The following is an 8,325-nucleotide window of genomic DNA, read 5'->3' on the forward strand; positions in this document are numbered from 1 at the left end:
TCTAAATAGTAAAAATTCTTATAAATATAATATAAATATAATTACATAATAATAGTAATACTGCTAATAATAAATTGTTATGCATATTATAAATAATATGTATTACATAAAAATTATTGTATAATATAATATATAATAAATGATTATGCCTATAATAAATAAATCATTAAATAATGATTATGAAATCAATTGATTTTTCAAATATTTATATATATATATATATATATATATATATATATATATATATATATATAGAGAGAGAGAGAGAGAGAGAGAGAGAGAGAGAGAGAGAGAGAGAGAGAGTAAATAAAGGAGTATATATAATACATTTTATAAATGCACAAATATAAATAAATTAATAAATCACATATACTTTATTAAATATGAAAATATAAAAAAATCATATAAATATTGCATATATAGACTAAATGTAATAATTATAATAATGATATTAAGTTATACATATAATAAATCATTTATAGTACTAAAAAGTAAGTAAATAAATAAATAATCATGTCAATGAATAATCCAAAAATATATTTGATTTATCAAACCATGCCATGCCACATTTGATCCTAATAACTTCTGTTTATAAATAAATAAATAAATAAATAAATAAATAAATAAATGTAAATAAATGTAAATAAATGTAAATAAATGTAAATAAATGTAAATAAATAAATAATTGTGATTAAATGTAAATAAATATTTAAATATATTTCATTTATTCATAAATAGCGTTTTTTTCGTTTTTATAATAGCCTAATGGTTATTCATCAAATATGGCATGGCATGAGTTTGATTCTCAGTGAAATGTAAGTTACATTAGATAAAATCATAAATGATGTTATGTTCCCTCATTTCGTTGATTTTGCGTTCAGATGCAGTATCTCATCTCTATCAGATGCAGCCACGTGTGAAGTCATTGTGTTTCAGCTCAATATCCCACTGAGCAGAGTAAGTGTACGCTTGACACACATCGCTCTAGTTTACATAGCTCTAGCTCAGATCTGTAAACTGTGTTGTGAGAGATCGGTCCGATTATTTGCACACTTGTTATGAAACTCCGGCTGGAAGGACTGGCCCTCCGTCCATAAAGCTATAATGGGAGATTACATGCAGAGAGCTTGTTGGGTTTTCCCCTGCGAGATGTTTGCTTTAGCACAATATGGAGCTGTCATAACTTTAACAACCTGTTTTTATATGTGATTTTTAATTTCTCATATCAGCCTGATCTGTAGAACACACACAGAATAAGAGTGCTGTATATTCCAAGAATAGTTTACACAATGCCATTACGCTTTAGCATGTGAGAGATACTCTGATTGCTTTTGTATGTAGCAGGAGATTAAAGATTATATTGAAAATTTAATTAAGTGCAGACATTAGACATAATCTAGATTTTTAGAACAGAGGAAAAATAAGGTGTAGCCTACTTACTGAGACATTCTGGTCTCTGCCAGACAATAATAATACTGATGCTTGCCACTAAAAAGACTTTTTAATGGAAATGAAATGATGTATGGTATTTCTGTAGCTCAAATCCTGATGCACGAACTGATCAAATTTACACAACAGGCCAAAAGTTTAGAATAATTAAGATTTTTTTCTCTCTTCTGCTCAAATTATGCATTTACTTGATCAAAATTACAATAAAAATAGTTAAACTGTGAAATGTTATTACAATGCAACAGAACTGTTTTCTGTGTGAATTAATGTTAAAATGTAATTTATTCGTGTGACCAAAGCTGAATTTTCAGCATCATTACTCCAGTCTTCAGTGTCACATGATCCTTCAGAAATCAAGAGACTTCTTTGGAAAACATGAACTTTAATTATGAAACTTTTTGCCTGTATGGTGTAAATGCAATGCTGGTCACTCTGGATAAAAGCATCTGCTAAATGCATAAATGTAAATTAAATACTATGTTTACTGTGAAATATAATGCTGTAATGATTAAGTGATAATAAATAATTTCGCTGCTTGACAAACTTTTTTTCAATCTCAAATCCTGGAAAAACGTGACTTTTCCATCTTTCCGAAGCTTAATTTCTGTGCCTTACAATCACAATTGGCATCAGAAACCATGAAAACGTCACTGAGGTCAAGCCCATTAGGGTTTTTTTTTTCTTTTGCCCTGATGGCATTTTCACATTTCTTCTAAAAGTAGTGAGGGCCGAGTTTCCCTCGGGCGTTACGAGCGAGAGTGAGCGCTGAGAGGTTGAGGTTAGGCTGTGGGTTTAAGGGCACACTTTGATCAGTTTGATGAAAAACTACGGCTGCATTTGAAATCGCACACTTCCCTTCTATATAGTAGGCGAAAAACAGTATGTGACCACAGTAGTATGTCTGAAATCACAGGCAAAATGTCCCCGGATGACGCACATACATATATTATATTTTTTTAATGCAATTTAAATTAATATTAATTTAAACACATTCTTCACATTCTTTTAACTTTCTCCTTTGACTCTTTTAAAATTCAAAATAACTCAATTTCATGTGTAACGCTCAAAATATCTCACATTGGGTGTCTTTGCCGACCTCTTGTGGAAAAAATAATAATATAACATATTTCATGGCCTTTATAAGCTCTATATGGAGCGACTGTAGCCTGACAAGCCAGAGCCACATCAAGATGTTTGGTCTGGAAACTCACCATTGACAGCTCAATCCGAGGGGCGGATAAACGGTCGTCTTTCAAACTCCCTCTGCACGCGATAGGATAGCGCTACAACCAACCAGAGCAACGACGGTGAAACAGAGCTTGTTGACAGATTAAACTTTCGCCGTATCCGGTCAGCAAAACTCCGAACACATCTTCCCTTTTTAAGAATGACTTCAGTGCCGTTCTTTGTTCTTTTCTCAGAGAAAAGCTTAACTCCAAGTCTTCCAGAGTCGCTGTCAAAGCTGATTCGAAAGACCGCCGTTCGCCAGCTTCTGTGTTTACTAGAAGCATGCAAACGCAACTCGGCCGTCATTATGTTAAGCCCCGCCCACCGACTCTATACACGGTGTGATTGGCCCGACCAGAGTTTGGCGTTTACAGCTCAGAAGTGTATTGAGAGTTGCTAGACGACACTCGCTGCAGATTAGATTTGCTGCCGCTAGGCATCTAGATTTCTAGGCTAGAGTGAATGAGCTGTTCCGCTGGGGGTCTTAATTTGAATTTTGAGCATTTTTAGGTTTTTCTATAATTCGCTACATATATATATATATATAATATGTGGCCAGGATGCCGTTTTGTTACACCCCTACTATTTTCCAAAGAACATCCTGGGATTTTTAACGACCACAGAGAGTCAGGACCTCAGTTTAACGTCTCATCTGAAGGACAGTGCTCTTTGACAGTATAGTGTCCCCATCACTATACTGGGGCGTTAGGACCCACACAGACCACAGGGTGAGCGCCCCTGCTGGCCTCACTAACACCTCTACCAGCAGCTCCTGGTTTTCCCAGGTGGTCTCCCATCCAGATACTGACCAGACTCAGACCTGCTAGCTTCAGTGGGAAACCAGTCTTGGGCTACAGGGTGATATGGCTGCTGGATGAGTATGAAGCATTCCTCGCTTTCCATTAATTCCTAAGAGGGTCAAATTGACCCATGAGGGAAGAATTTGTTACCTTTTTTAAATTTCGAATCACAACTTCAAAACCAGTCAATTTCTATGTGCATTCAAGTTCGACAAAAGTCCTAGGTTCTTGGACCGCTCAGATGAACTCTCAATTTAATAAGAAAAATGTTTTTAAAAATGAGTTTCAGGTCAAAATGCCCCGAGGAGAGGATGAGGGGGTCAAATAACTAATTCAACTCAATTCAATTTTAGGCAGTGGAATTGCATAATGGAAGCATCTCTACTCAAATACTCTATGTATGATGAACTTAAAGGACAACTCCGGTGAGAAATGAACCTAGGGGTAATTAACAGATGGTTACAGAGTAGATCGTTCTCTGGGATGCGTTTTCATGGAACTCGAATGTAAAGAGTTTTATCTTTAAAAACAGATTAGCCTCAAACACTAGTCTATGGGGCACAGGGTGGTAAAATTAAATCGCTAGTTAATACCACTAACAAGGCTAAAAATAGCCTCACACTAACACAGTAGCATAATGAGGGTCCCTACATGCAAACCGAAGCATTGAGAACTTTGTAAGAGTACAAACAGTTTAATAAGAAGATACTTTATAAAGACAGGCGCCATCTTGGAAAACAGTCTCGACTCATCGAGCGACGAGAGCTGTGCTAAGTGATGAACTGTGACTGTGAATCTCATATGGTCCGTTGTTTCCGGAAGAAAGCACTGAACGCGACTGAGAAAATAAATAAATAAAAATAAAAATGTCCATGTTATTACATTTCACAAACTTAATTCCTATCGACCAGCTCACTTAGAACAGCGCTCGTGGATCGAATCGTCGAGACTGTTTTCCAAGATGGCGCCTGTCCGTGAACGCGTAAGGCACTATATTTATAAAGTATCTTCTTATTAAACTGTTTGTACACTTACAAAGTTCTCAATGCTTCGGTTTGCATGTAGGGACCCTCATTATGCTACTGTGTTAGTGTGAGGCTATTTTGAGCCTTGTTAGTGGTATTAACTAGCGATTTAATTTTACCACCCTGTGTCTACCCTGTGCCCCATAGACTAGTGTTATAAGCTAATCTGTTTTTAAAGATAAAACAATTTACATTCGATTTTCATGAAAACGCATCCCAGAGAACGATCTACTCTGTTAATTACCCCTAGGGTCATTTCTCACCGGAGTTGTCCTTTAACTACATTGAGTACATTTAAACTTAAACATAAACATGTCTAAATGGCCTGTTTCAATCAAGTTCATCCTACCTGAAATATCTGAGTTGGTTTAGAGTTAATTTTAAGTAAGATATGTATTTACTATAGCTGTTTATATTAATACATCCTAACAAGCTAATCATAGCTTTTCTTGGGTGTTGCATCATGGTTATATCCATTAAATTCCATTGCATGCTCTCAACCCAAGCAAACAGAAACTATTTTAAATACCAGCATACCGTAATAGAACATTAAATATAACAGAGTATGTTATCCTCTTGTTTAAAAATACATAAAATATCGCTTTATTTAATTATTTACTGTCCCTATCCAGCACTGTGCAAAGCATGATGGGAAGTGAAAATCCTGTTCCTAGTTTTAATGATGCTTCTTTGCTTTACTTTTTTAAATAACACAAAAAATACCTCAAAATAGCAACACGCCAACAATGCGCCTGAACGCACCTGATTTTCAGACCAGGATGAATAGATGGCTGCGAGTGTATTTGCTATTTAAACAACGTAGCTTTGGGGTTAATGCCCAATAAACCGATCAGAGTCTCATCTCCCTTTCCCTTTAAAAGCCAGTTGTGCTCACGACATGGCGGATTCGCTATTTACATGGCTAAAAAACAAAAAACAGGACACTTCTCCAGAGAGGAACCCTTTGATTTGTAATATTTAGCATGCGTGTGTGTGTGTGTGTGTGTGCTTCTGCGCATCCCTGTGTGTGTAATCAGAGTGTGTGTGCGTTACACAAAAAATGCTTCAAAATAGCAACGCGCCAACAATGCACCTGAACACACCTGGTTTACAGACCAGCATGCCCATTTGCTATTTAAACAACATGGCGCTGGACATGAAAAGGATAACTGCGTCAGGCTGAAACAAGCAAAAAACACTTGGTTACGCACAGTGTATGATAAGGCCCTAAGGGGCTGTTCACACAAAGCACGTTTTTCCATTGTTTTTCTATGTAAACATGCGCTAGATGGACATGTTTGACTGTTGCGCTCACGTCTTGCACATGACACGGCCTTCTAAAAACACAGAGTTCAAGTTATAATCAGTTCAACTTTAAAAAAACGCGTCTCAAGACCTTGCCTTGGGTTTTCAAAACAGAAACACATTCTCTGGAATGAGCCCTAAGGGAAGCATCACTATTACTATTGCTCATGCACTAAACCAACTCATGTTCCTCGACCTTTTCAAAATGATTTGAATGGTAGTGCCATGAATGAGTGCCCTATAGCAACACCATAACTCCACATTGGGCTTTGCACAAATGAATCACCACTGTGCTTGAAACGACAATAATAGAAAAAACAATGTGCACATAAATGTGTTTTTCAGCTCAGTCCGTCTGAGCAGCTGGTTGTCATTAGCTCTGAAACGTTCACCTCCGTATTGTGTCATGTAGCATGACTGTACTAAAATAGAAAAACATTTCTTTTGTCACTTTCATGTGTCTTAATTGCATGTGAGGGCCTTTCCGACGATTACAGAGCTGCTGAATGCGATCTGGACGTAATGTTTGTGGTTATGTTTTCCGAGGCTATCATAAGACCGGTCTGGAACGATCATTGTGTGAATGGTCAAACGCTCAGTGTTTCTGACATTAATCAGAAGCAGCCTCAGCCCTCACAATTAATAATGCTTATTATGATTTAATCTCCAGGTTTTCAAGATAATAAAAGGACATATAGCGAGATGATAAGTGAATGGAAAGTGTGTTCCACAGAAGAATGAGAGTCATACACGCTGGGACGACATGGGGGTGAGCAAGTGACGACCGAAATTTAATTTTCGTTTAAACTGCTTTCCTTTCATGAGTTTATTTTTTTATGACAAGACTTTCCAGTTGAATAGTAAAAAAAAAAAAAAAAAAAAAAAAAAAAAATCTCTATATATATATATATATATAGATTAAGCATAACATTATGACCACCTTCCTTATACTGTGTTAGTCCCCTTTTGCTGCCAAATCAGCCCTGACCCGTCAAGGCATGGACTCCTCTAGACCCCTGAAGGTGTGCTGTGGTATCTGGCACCAAGATGTTAGCAGCAGGTCATTTAAGTCCTGTAAGTTGCAAGGTGGGGCCTCCCTGCATCAGACTTGTTTGTTCAGCTCATCCCACAGATGCTCGATTGGATTGAGATCTGGGGAATTCAGAGGCCATGTCAACGCCTCAAACTCGCTGTTGTACTCTTGAAACCATTCCTGAACCATTTTTGCTTTGTGTCAGGAGCATTATCCTGCTGAAAGAGCCACAGCCTCCAGGGAATACCGTTTCTAGTCTGGTAACATCCACATGGATGGAGGACCCAAGGTTTCCCAGCAGAACATTGCCCAAAGCATCACACTGCCTCCGCCGGCTCGCCTTCTTCCCATAGTGCATCCTGGGGCCATGTGTTCCTCAGGTAAGCCACACACACACACCCGACCATCCACGTGATGTAAAAGAAAACATGATTCATCAGACCAGGCCACCTTCTTCCATTGCTCCGTGGTCCAGTTCTGATGCTCACGTGTCATTGTTGGTGCTTTCGGCGGGGTCAGGGGTCAGCATGGGCACCCTGACTGGTCTGCGGCTATGCCGCCCCATACACAACAAACTGCGATGCAGCTTTCACTCCCCATATGCATCAATGAGCCTTGGCCGCCCATGACCCTGTCGTCAGTTCACCACTGTTCCTTTTGACTAGTTGCTTGCACACATTACTAGGATATTGGCTGTTTAGTATTACTCATAAAGCACATATTAATGCCTTATTCTGCATGACCAAATTCTACATCCCATAATCCTATCGAATAACTAAATTAAACAACTTCCATGAATTAATTAATATAGTATTTATGAATGACCTTATATGTGGGGCATACTGGGGCATAATAACCACATACTGTAAATGCATACATACATACATACATACATACATACATACTGTACATTCATTGACATATACATTGATTGATTAAGAATTAAAAAATAATAATATAAACACTTTCAGAATTAAATTCTGTAAAAAAAAGTTCTGTTAAAAAGTTTAAAATGCATATATTTTATTATCTAATTAAATAATTTGCATACATAACCAAAATGAAATCTGAACATTGGATGAAGTCAGAGATATTCTTGTTTTATTTTGTTGATATGTTGAATATTATTTTTACACAGAGGGATATCATATCACTTCATAAATCAGAAAATACTGTCAACAGCCAGAAAAAAAACTTGTTTTTAGGAATGAAATGTTATATAAACCATAATGATATGATATCCTACTGTAAAACTCTTCAGAATTAGGAATAAAATTGTAAAGTTTGGTGTGTGTAAAGCTTTCTGACAAAATCCACCACCTTTAAACAAATTGAAATTGAAAATGTAAATGGGTCAAGAAACACTTAAAAGTGTATTTTGGATGATTTTGTTTGTCTGAAACAACACTAAATAGCCTCCAGTGCATGACAAACAATGTTTGTGCCTGCGGTGTCTTGTCTTATGCATTTCTTCTTTACATGGATC

The 8,325-nt window shown here is 36.8% G+C and overlaps 1 long non-coding RNA gene across 1 annotated transcript; it reads left to right on the top strand.

Annotated features, from left to right (window-relative positions):
- Positions 1-881: 881 nt before the first annotated feature.
- LOC137071557 (uncharacterized) lies at positions 882-7,384 on the top strand. Its single transcript, XR_010904451.1, has 3 exons — positions 882-957; positions 6,477-6,575; positions 7,045-7,384. It is a non-coding gene; the product is annotated as an uncharacterized lncRNA (long non-coding RNA).
- The last annotated feature ends 941 nt before the right edge of the window (positions 7,385-8,325 follow it).

This window comes from Pseudorasbora parva, chromosome 3, assembly GCF_024679245.1.
Source record: "Pseudorasbora parva isolate DD20220531a chromosome 3, ASM2467924v1, whole genome shotgun sequence".
Taxonomy (NCBI): domain Eukaryota; kingdom Metazoa; phylum Chordata; class Actinopteri; order Cypriniformes; family Gobionidae; genus Pseudorasbora; species Pseudorasbora parva.